This window comes from Rousettus aegyptiacus, unplaced genomic scaffold (assembly GCF_014176215.1).
Source record: "Rousettus aegyptiacus isolate mRouAeg1 unplaced genomic scaffold, mRouAeg1.p scaffold_m13_p_13, whole genome shotgun sequence".
NCBI classification, from domain to species: domain Eukaryota; kingdom Metazoa; phylum Chordata; class Mammalia; order Chiroptera; family Pteropodidae; genus Rousettus; species Rousettus aegyptiacus.
Genome location: NW_023416288.1, coordinates 6,733,074 through 6,745,216, shown reverse-complemented (window position 1 = coordinate 6,745,216; position 12,143 = coordinate 6,733,074).

The window sequence follows — 12,143 nt, the reverse complement described above, 5'->3', positions numbered from 1 at the left end:
CGAGTTTAGTTAACCCAGCCTATTTATACCTAAGCACAGAGTACATCACCATAGGAATGCTGACATTTACATAAGTTCTTATACACCCTTCCCTCAGGGTACAAACATCCTTGCTTTCTGGGCTGTAAAACATTCCACTATCTTAAAAGGATTTCTTTAGGAGGCAAATCTCCTCACCAGGGTCTCAGTAATGTTTGACTTAAAACCCTGCTTAATCTCCTCACCAAGGTAAGTAATGTTTAACTTAAAACCCTGCTTCCTAAAACCATTGTTTAAGCAAATTTAGCAGCTGCTTCAGTGCCTCTAATGGCTTCCGACACTCCCTCATATAGCTAAGGATATTTTATGGCAATTCTCTCCTGATTCATCAGTAACATCAGTGTATAAATATGTTATTTCTTCAGTCTTGGAAAACCACTCTCTGTTGTACTAACTTCCCCTATAGCTACCTCTATACTTTTCCACTCACTTTTTCAGACAAATTCCTCAGAAGAGTTTGCTACAATTTGTCTTCTCTAATTCGCTCTTGAACTTACTCTATTCAGGCTTTTGCATATGATTTGTAACATGTAAAACCGAGCTCCCAATACTCCTGATATTCTTATCCTCTCCACAACATGTATTGTTCTTAAAACTTTTCCCATCTCATTTTTCCAGTTGCTCATTCCAGAACTCTTGGAGCCACCTTTTATCCCTCTTTTTTCCCAACCACACCGACAGTATACCAATCAGTTTTGCCAATCTACCTTCAAAAAATATTTTAAAAGCATACCAATTCTTACATCTGCACTCCTGCCAGCTTGTTCTAAGCCACCATAATATTGTCCCTGAATTTGTGCAACATGCTACTTACTGATCTCCTTGCTTCTACTTTTGTTCTGCGTAAATCTATTTTTTACAATAGAAAGCCAGAGCATGCCATTTCTCTGTTCAAAATCATGCAATGATTTCTCTATCGTTCAGAGTAAAACCAAAATTACTTACGATAGCCTGCAAAGCCCTACATGAAGCCCATCTTTATTTCTCTTCAACTTTTTCTTCAACTTTCTAATGGCTTTTTCTCTGTTCCAGCCACGATGTCCTTTTCACTGTTTCTCCACCATATCAGATGTGCAACCATTTCACAGTCTTCTTCCTTATCAGTCCTTCTGTCAGAATTGCTCTCTATGGCCTGCTCCCTCTCTCCACAGACTTTTTCTAAATACCAGATTTAAAATTAAAATCTGTTGCCCACATCTTGTCTTTGTTTCCCTGTTTTATTATTCTCCGTTGTAGGTATCACTATCTACCATACTAAATCAACTATTTATCATCATATTTATGTATAAAATCATATTTCTTGGATTTAAATTTGCTTATAAACTAACTTTCTGGGGAAAAATATGGCCCTGGTTTGTAGCATTTACTGAATTCCATGGTATTCATGGAGCTGAATTGTGCGTATATCTTCACAATGTTTGTTCAGTAACATTCCGTTGGTAGCCTAAAATTGGTCATGGTTAGTGCGTAACAGGAGGTTAATAATATTTGTTGAATGAATGAATTAGTAAGACAGAAGAACTAAGATGAAATATTTCATTCCACCTAAGAGGAAACAAATAAATTAAATACAGCAAATGGCACATGACCATAAATTCGAGTGGATTTTGGACATATGAAACACAGTGGGAAGAAGACTGCTGTAAGAGAGATTCTAAGTGGAGGACACAGTTAAAAGCATTGGTAATAAATGGTTAAATGAACAAACATGCAGCTTGAAATAACATAATCCATAAAGACTCTGTATGTTTCTCTTACAAAATATAATATATTTGAAAACTAGAAAAATACCTCGTGCAGTGGATTCATAGACATGATCAGTGTAGGGTACCACGAAGCATTGTGTTGCTACGAAAGAGGTCTTGGACATCTTTGAAGATATGCAGAAGGTGATATAGAAGAAAAGATTTGATGAAGGCATTGAGTTATAAACCATATGAGGAATGATTCAAGAAATTTAAAAGGCATGTAAACTTGTAAAATGTGAACAACTTAAATAAAGCAATTTCAACTGATAGTGGAGTTGCAGTTTTCCCAGTGAATTTAAGAGACCCAGTGGCAAAGGTGATTATATTACAAAGTAAATGTTTAGTCTTAGTTAAAGTAGGGTTTTCTTTCCTTCCTCCCTCCCTCCCTTCCTTCTTTCCTTCCTTCCTCCCTTCTTTCTTTCCCTCTTTGTGATTAAATGACTTCTCATATATTTATTTCAGAAGATGGGAACTAATGTAGTAAGACCTATTACCGAGTGGGATAAAATTAACCTAGATTATGTTTTAAAAAAATTGAAAACAGCCTTAAGCTTGGATAAGGTCATTCTCCTGTTCCTCAAACCACATGAATCAAAAACAATTGCAAAGAGATGGAAGAATAATAGACAATCTTTAGTATTCTTACTGAAAAAGAGATTGAGACCACATTACAGAGATCCTTGGATACAAAGAATATTAAACTTTATTCTGTAGACATTAAAGAGGCTTAAAAGTGTCTTCCTAAGGAGGAAGCACGGTAAATTCTATGCTTTTGGAATGTTTTATCTGGCAGCAGTGTTTGAAAGAGATTGGAAAAAAGAGAGATTGAAAATTGAAAAAAAAAAAAGCTAATGCATTAGTATAAGAGAAGTAACAAAATTTTGAACTCGTGAACTAGCAGTGGGAATAGGTAGAGTCACATTTGAGAGATACCACTCATTTCATATCTAACAATTTAGGGATGAATTGAATTTAGGGGATGAAGATTATACAGAGTTTTGAAACTGAGAGAGTAGCAGTATGATAATTTAGCAACCCAGGAGGAGAGGTAGGTTTATTCATTCAATGTTTAATGAGCTTTTACTATGTGCAAGGCACTGAGCTAGAAACTATGTATAAAAAGATAAATAAAGTGGCTCTGGTCAAGACAGCAGAATAGTAAAATGCTGTGCTGACCTCCTCCTTTGACCACATCAAAATTACAACTAAATTACAGAACAATCATCAATGAGAATCGCCTGAAGTCTAGCTGAATAGAAATCCTGTAACTAAGAATATATAGAAGAAGCCAAGTCAAGACTGGTAGGAAGGGCAAAGACACAGAACAATCTGGCCCCTCACCCACCCAGGGCAGTTGAGAATCAGGAAAAATCTCTCAGCTGCAGAGGTTCCCCCAGAGGAGCCAGGAGACCCAGCCCTACTATGGGCTCCCCAGCCCCAGACAACCAGTGCCAGGAAGAAAAGTCTCCACAACTTCTGGCTGTGAAGTTTGGGGGCAAGTGAGACTGAGGGTGATTGGAGTCACAGATGATTTTTTAAGAGGACAGCAAGCAAACTTATTTGCTGATGGACTCACTCGCTCTGAGCTCCACTGTTGTGGCGGCTAATCAAAAAATGCCAGGGACATATAGGGAGGAACTCAGTTTTCTGGCTATAAGGTGAGAGCTGGAGGGGAAGCTTTCTCCCAGAGAGAAGTGCTGGCAGAATCCATTGTTCCTTTGTTGAGCCCTTCCCACTCCCAGTGTGCAGATTCATGCAGCTGCCACATCTGAGTATCCCTCAGGCTGGCTAATACTGGTCACCCCACTCTGGTGAGTCTCTGACACCCCACCTCATCCAACTTGTGGGTCCACCCAAGCTATTTCCAGTGGCTCTTCCATACAAGTAACCTGTCTTGGTTCATGCTTCGAGCTTTTCTAAAATCAAAGGTTCACAAACCCCCAACAAGCGGTATCTGGCTTCCGCGTGCTTCATACCTCTTGCTGAGCAGCTCTAAGCCCTGCATTATTTGCAGCCAGCCTTGGTTTGCAGCTTAGCCTCTTCCAAGTACCTCCAAACCCAGCTCAGTTGGGAGACATCTACAGATCACTTTGTAACCCCTACACAGGAGCCTCCAAAGCTGGCATACCTGGTGGTCACTTCAGACCTAGTTGGAGCACCACCTGGCTGCCTCCACAAATGACACACCCAAAGGGAAGACTCAGAGGGAACTATAACCCTGTTAAAGCAAATCCTGCTCTGTAGGGTCACCTCCTGTACAACAGTTCCTCCACTATAGTCATGGCCAGTCCTCACAATCAATCAGCCCAAGGGTCAATCCCTCCATTAATGTGCAAACAGCAACCAAGGAACAAATACAGTAGGAGGTCGCACGTAACTCCCCCAAGGGCCACATACTTGGAGCATCCAGCTCAGGTGATCAGGTAGATTGTGCCTCTGGGCCCCATAGGGTACCTACTACTTAAGGCCAGGATATAGCAGCTCCACCTAATACAGAGAAACAAATGCAGAGAGGCAGCCAAAATGAGAAGACAAATAAAGTCGCCAATGAAAGAACAGAACAAAGTTCCAGAAAAAGAACTGAATAAAATGGAGACAAACAATCTAACAGATGTAGAGTTCAAAACTCTGGTTATAAGGATGCTCAATGATCTCAGTGAGAACTTCAACAAAGAGATAGAAAACATAAAAATGCACATAGAAAGCATAAAGAACCGGTCAGAAATGAAGAATATAATAGTTGAAATGAAGAATACATTAGAGGGAATCACCAGTAAATTAGATAAAGCAGAGGATCAAATCAGTGATTTAGAAGATAAGGTAACAGAAAACACCTAATCAGAACAGTAACAAGAAAAAAAAAAAACGAAGATAGTTTAAAGGACCTCTGGGACATCAAGCATACCAAAATTCACATCAGAGGGGTACTAGAAGGAGACAAGAGAAAGGACCTATGACCAAAACTACTCTACCCAGAAAAGCTATCATTTAGAATCAAAGGACAGATAGACAGTTTCACAGACAAGAAAAAGCTAAAGGGGTTTATCACCACCAAATCAGTGTTACAAAAAATGTTAAAGGGACTTATTAAAGAAGGAAAAAAAATATGAATAATAAAATAACGATAATCACATACATAGCAACAATTAGTTTAAATGCAAGTGGATTAAATGCTCTAGTCAAAAAACAGTGTGGCTGAATGAATTAGAAAACAAGACCCTTATGTATGTGCCTGCAAGAGACTTGCTTCAGATCAAAAAACACATGGACTGAAAATAAAGGGATGGAAAGAGATATTTAATGAAAATGGAAATGGAAAAATAAAAGCTGGAGTAGCAATACAGATATCAGACAAAATAGACTTTAAAACAAAGGCTATAACAAGAGACAAAGAAAGACCTAGTAATCCCACTCTGGAATTTATCCGAAGAAACCCAAAACACTACTTCAAAGAGACATGAGAGTCCACATGTTCATTGCAGTATTACTTACAATAATCAAGATATGAAGGCAAGCTGCATGTCCATTAGTGGATGAATACATAATTAAGAGGTAGTAAATATATACAATGGACTATTATTCAGTGATAAAAAAGAATTACATCTTGCCATCTGCAGCAACATGGATAGACCTAGAGGTTATTGTGCTGAGTGAAGTAAATCAGACAGAGAAAGACAAATGTCATATGGTTTCACTTCTCTGTGGAATCTAAAGAACAGTGTAAACAAACAAACAAACAAACAACAGAAAGAAGCTCATAGACATAGTGCATTTTGATGGTTGCTGGATTGGAGGCTGGGGAATGGGAAAAGAGGGAGGAGATTAAGAGGTACAGATTGGTAGCTACAAAATAGTCATGGAGATGTAGAATATAGCATGGGAAATACAGTCAGTGATATCGTAATAACTATGTATGGTGTCAGATGAGTATTGGATTTATCAGATCAGGGTGATCAATGTATAAGATATATAAATGTCTGATCACTGTGTTGTACACTTGAAACTAATATAATATTGTATGTCAACTATAATTGAAAAAATAAAAATTAAAAAAAAAATAAAACAATCTCTTCCCTTAAGTAGCTTGAAATTTATTGGGGTAAGAATGAAATAAGATATAAGTGAAATATTAGAGTAAATTTGAGGCCAGGAGAGCTCCTAGGAATAAATGTTTATCACATATTAGAAATGTGAAACTGAGATATTTTAGGTTTATTAACCCATTGATATGTTTTATTTTAGAAAATAAAAAGTTTTTCCTCCATCTTTGCAGCTATGTGTCACCACCAGGACAAAGCTTACAAAATCAAACTGTGTTTTTTCTTTTTTTTTTTGGTTATATAAAATGTTTTGTTAGAAAAAAAAATGAAGTAGTTTCAACATAATTCATTGTAGTAAAGCTATCCTTGGTGCCAATTTGGTCATAAATTTAATTATAGAAGATATAACTTTGAAAAAGAAAAGTTACAAATAAAGGAAGAAAAATTATATGCATGACCAAAGAAAATGAAACATTGCAGTTTTAACTGCAGCAACCTGAAATCTACTCTGAAAAATTAATTATACCTATCTTTGCTTGTTTGTTTGACTAAATTTGGTCAGACTCTACAGGAAAAACAAAATGGAAAAACCTGTTCATTTTCAAGAGGACATGTCTGCTGTGGCTGTCAGAATCCTTGTCAACAAAAGGACAAAGGTTAATTTGTCACTGAATCTCAGTATCCCATTTTTGCTACTGTAAATACATCTCTGACTTCAATCTACCATTACATATCAAAGATGCCATATATACATTATAAAAGCATTGGATGTAGGTTCAAATATCGAAACTACTGTTAAACTCACATATACAGTCACAAGTGCAAATATTTCTCTGTAACTGAATAATCTTTTGAAATATTAAAAGGCCTTAAATATGGAAATGAAAATAGTTAAGTAGTCTTACATTAGAATGAGGAAAACTTACTCTTCACATTACACCTTTTTTTTATCATACTTTAGTAAAGCTCCAAATTAATTTGGACATGGAAAACTAATTCAGCATTAAAACACAAAAAAGATAAAAGTAAATATTATGATGAATAGAATGAATTATATAAAATTATTCTTAACATCTATGACTTTTTAGGCAAACATGCATGAAAGAAATTGAGAACTATGAAGTATGCCAGTATTGCAAGTCCATTGTGTTAACAAATACATTGAACCTGGCTCTAAAACCAAAACAATAAGGAAAAAAAATGATTGTTGGTATAACTGTATATCTCTTCTTCCTCACCCAATTCTCTTTCAGTTTCAGTCAGAATTTGTTACTCAGAATGATACTAGAAACCTTTAAACTAAAGGATAGTTCATAAAATGTGTTTGAAAGAGAGCTTTTTAAACATACATATAAATGAGTACCTTATTCTAAGATAATTTTATTTAGGAATCAGGGCTTCGCATTCTGGTGTTAATGTTGGTGTGCATACTCTTCGGTAAATCATTTCAAGAGAAAGGCTGCTCATCTTGCCCCACATGTAAACTGGTCTCTTGGAATTAGAGGATTTCTTCTCTGCATATCTATTGATTTTTGCAACTGAAATTAAGGAGGAAACTTTATAAAAATGTTTATTCGGAAAACAAAAATGTACAAATTCTTCTACAGATTTGCAAAGTACCTTAAAAAACTTTGGTGAAATGTGTCTCTTAATTTACTCTATAAAGGTTTAAATACACATTTTGTATATGATATGTTATATACATATCAGATATGTGTGTGTGTATGTATATATAATATATAACATACGTGAGGAAATTGAATCAAAGAGTTAGATTCCAATAAAACTTAAAGTATCGTTTTGTAAGAGGCTGTAGATAAACCTTAACAGCTCAATGATTTCTGTTATTGAAAACAATGAAATTTTGAAGTTATAATGATGGCAGTCTACCTAGACCTGATTTGACCTCTTCCAACTTTTAATTAAAATACTCAAAATTCATAAAAAGAAAGAAGCTTAGAACCACAATTTAAACTTAAGTGAACAAAATATTATGTCCCAAATATCTAGAGAATAATCCGTAAGTGCATCACTAATCGTGATGAATTTTTAAAATGCTTTCTGGAATTGCACATGTTCTGCAGTCTTAAACTAGGTTGATAGTAGCTCTAAGATAGAGTAAGGCTTTGAGTTACATAACTACTTGATTCTGGTGTTAGGGCCTAGGGAATGTGAGGAATGTAAAATCTACCTAGATGTTTTTATGCTTAATTAATGATAAATATTAGTGATGATAATGGTCATCTTTGTCTTGTTCCTAAATTTAGCATTGTCTTCTAGTGTTTTATCATTTGGTATAATGCTGTGTTTAGCTTCAAGATAAATATATTTATCATGCTTATTTACTGAGTACTTAATTTTGCTAAATTCCAAATTTTCACCACCTATAGAAATTATTAAATAATTTTTCCTGAGCTCTACTAAGAGGATGCATAATGTTAGCATATTTCCCAATTTTAAGCCTTTTTATTTTTATGCAATCTTTTCCTTCCTTCCTTCCTTCCTTCTTTCCTTCCTTCCTTCCTTCCTTCCTTCCTTCCTTCCTTCCTTCCTTCCTCCCTCCCTTCCTCCCTCCCTCCCTCCTTTCCTCTCTTTGCTGTGTGCCAATGGTTAGCTAAAATTTTTAATGACTTATATTGACTATTCACTAATATCTTCTTTGTTTCAAAATGCTATCTTTATCATTTGTGAATATACTTGCTTTTGTCTTAATGATGGCTCCTTGCCACAGTATACTCTTCCAAGACACTTCCTATTTTTTCTTCAGTACGGTTCATCTCATGGTGAAACGTATCAACTCTTACCACTCTCTGTCTCTAGTGTTGCTGATATTTGCACTGTCAGTATGCCACCTGCTAATGTGATTTATGTGACAGAGGCACCTGAAAAAGGCTTGAGCCCATCACATGACCATGGAGGTCTCCAAATGGAAACATTAGGGCTAAAAATGCAGATATGAGAGAATTAAAGGCATGGAGTTGCTGAACTCTTAACTGTAACTACCTCCAGATCGTGCACCAAATCTGGTGTGAGAACAGCTTTCTCCTATGAGGCCTGCCATAGGCTTTATAATGCCTATGTTTGGACCTGAAAGATCACACAAACATTTTTGGCCTGGAGCTGAACTCCTCAATAATCATGTGTAAATCATCCTGTAAACTGGAAGTAAGGAAGTATTTTCCAACCATAATTCAAAAGTAATATGGGAAAAGATAAACACATTTGATTATATAAAAATAAAATTGTGCATAGCAAAATATACAATGAGCAAAGTTAAAGGACAGATGGAAAATTGAAAAAAGGATTTACAAGTTATGTTACAAAGGGTTACTATCTATAATATATATACAGAACTTCTAAAAGACAAAAACAGACAGAAAAAAGACCATCAACCCCCTTAGAAAAATGAGCTAGAAACATGAAGAGACAGTTAAAAATGTAAATAACTCTTACCCACATGAAAAGATGCTAAGTATCACTTATAATAGGAAATGCAAATTAAAACTACATTGAGATACCATTTCTCACATATCAGATTGGAAAATCGGAAGTTTAACAACATAGTCTGTTGGTGAGATTTTGAATAAATAGGGACTGTCATTACTGGCTGTTGGTGCTGCAAAATGGTAAAATACTTATGAAGGGTGTTAAATAACAAAAATTTATGCCAGTAAATTTAAAGAGCTAATTGGCTTTATTGAAGATTCATGACTCGAGCAGTGTCCTATCTGATAAATAAAGAGGTACTCCAAGAAGTTGTACAAAGCAGAAGGTATTTATAGGCAGAAACCAGGTGGGACAGGAAAGTTACAGTTGATCCTTGAACAACACAGGCCTTAGCGGGGCCAGCTCCCTCTGCACTCAAAGATTCTTGTATAACTTTTGACTCTCAAACACTTAATTACAGTTAGGAACTTGAACATCCACAGATTTTGATATTTGCTGGGGTTGGAGTCCTGGAACCAACCTCCTTTGGACACCAAGTGACTATTGTACATAAAATGTAGAGTGATGCATACAATTGGCTCTCTACATCTGAGAATTCCCAACTGTAGACCGAAAATACTGTTTTTGATCCACAGTTAATTGAATCTTAGAATGTGAAAGTCACTGATAAAAGAACCAACTATATACTTATTGGAAAAAAAATGCATATAATTGGACCCAAACAGTTCAAACTCATGTTGTTCAGGGTCATTTGTATTAAAAATAAATAAATAAATAAATAAATAAATAAATAAATAAATAAATGAAAGAAAGAAAGAAAGAAAGAAAGAAAGAAAGAAAGAAAGAAAGAAAGAAAGAAAGAAGGAAAGAAAGAAAAGAAAGAAAGAAAGAAAGAAAGAAAGAAAGAAAGAAAGAAAGAAAGCAAGCAAGCAAGCAAGCAAGCAAGCAAGCGCTGTTTTGGGCAAGGACATCTTTCTTTAGCAGGGTTTTTAACAGGCAGGTCACCTCATTAGTGTTGATTAGGAAAAAACAGAAAGATTGTTTTAAGGTCACGTTCCTGGGAGGTATTGAAACTGCAGTTAAATCTTGGTCTGTTGTGCTAGGAACAAGCAACTCCACCTTGGCCTATTTCTTTTCCTTAAAAAGGAGATACTGGAATATCCAGCAATATTGCATATATATTTACCCTTTGAGCTATCAATCTCACTTCTATGAGTCTAGCCCAAAGTTACCTAGGAAAAACACAAAATTAATAAATAAATAAATAAATAAATAAATAAATAAATAAGCATAAGGCTATTTATAGTAGCACTATTCGTTAATACCTGAAGACTGGAATATTTATATCAAAAGCGAATAGATTGAATAAACTCTGGTATATGCATAAATATTAATTAATGTACTCCCTGTACTTAGTAATAATCTGTGAAGTGACATTACATTCTATTGTAATGCAACATGGCATCTCTTACCTCCCTTATCTCCCTTATTCTCACTTACTTCCGTCAAAGATTTGAAGTAGTGTGTAGATACTACGAAACTCTTCATACTTATTAATTATAAATATTGTCATCTGCACCAGACCAACATTAAGGTAATAAATTTGACACAAAAGCTATGTGAAGCAAAAGCTAAGTAATATAGTTAGTGTATTCTTGGAACTCTGTATGAGCAGTTAAAAATGACTCCTTACCCCCAAATACTAGTATGTTCATGCTTATGTATGTAAGAAAAAAATTCTCTTTTCTGTTAGGGTTAAATATAATTCACATCTTTTAAACTAAGAAATTTATTTTTTTATTTTTAAGACATGTTACTAAAATTATTAAGTCAAAATTATTATTCCTACAATTTAAAATGGTGACTTCTTCAGGAATTTTCCTTCCAAAAATCGAAGAGGAAATGTGGCTTCAAACAAATCCTTCTGACTCAGCAGGTAAATTTTTAATTTATTCAGTAGATAAGAATTTTTCAATATACATATAAGTTAAAAATGAGCAATTTCTCTATAATTCACTAGCTTCACAAATCGAACTATGGTTTGATTTTTCTGTACCATCATAGACCTATCTGGGAGAGGAGGATAAAAAAACACAGAAACTTATGGTCTCAGGTACTGAGTAAATGTGAAAATAAATTAACAGGTAAATTGAAGTTCTTTTGACAAGGAAAGTTGTTGCTTGTTTTCTAAGTCTAAGAAATCATGCTTCCTCAAAAAGCACATTTTACAATAAATGAAACTATCTGGAGAGAATGAACTATGTGAGTGCCTCGATAAGGAAAAAAATCCTACCTTTAATAAGGCCATCCGGAATGTTTTCTGTTTTTTAAGTTGAAGATCCTTGTTTTAGTAATCATGAATGGCTATAACTACACACTATAGGCTGAGTAGCTTAGACAGAGGAAATGTATTCTCCCAGTTCTGGAGGCTTGAAGGCCCACATCAAAGTGTCAGGTGATTTGGTTCCTGGTGATATCTCTCTTCCTGGCTTGTAGAAGGCCACCTTCGTGCTGCATCTTCACGCAGCAGAGAGAGAGCATGAGCGAGTAAGGACACTAGCACTATCAGATGACTTCATTTAACCTTAATTACCTCCATAAAGTCCTCAGTACAGTCACATTAGGGTTTGGAACTTCAACATATGAATTTGAGGAGGGCACAAACATCTGTTCATAATGATCATTTTAGCTAGGATTTCAGTCTTCAGTTTCCAAATCTTTTAAACATTCATTAGTTTCTTTGGCATGCAAAGTATTTCCTTCTTTACCTATAGATAATATTGTTTCATGATGCATCTGTAGCCATTCTTTTCTCTTTAGAAGAAGAGATAAAACTGATTTTGAAACAGGAAAATTATGTTGTTTAAAT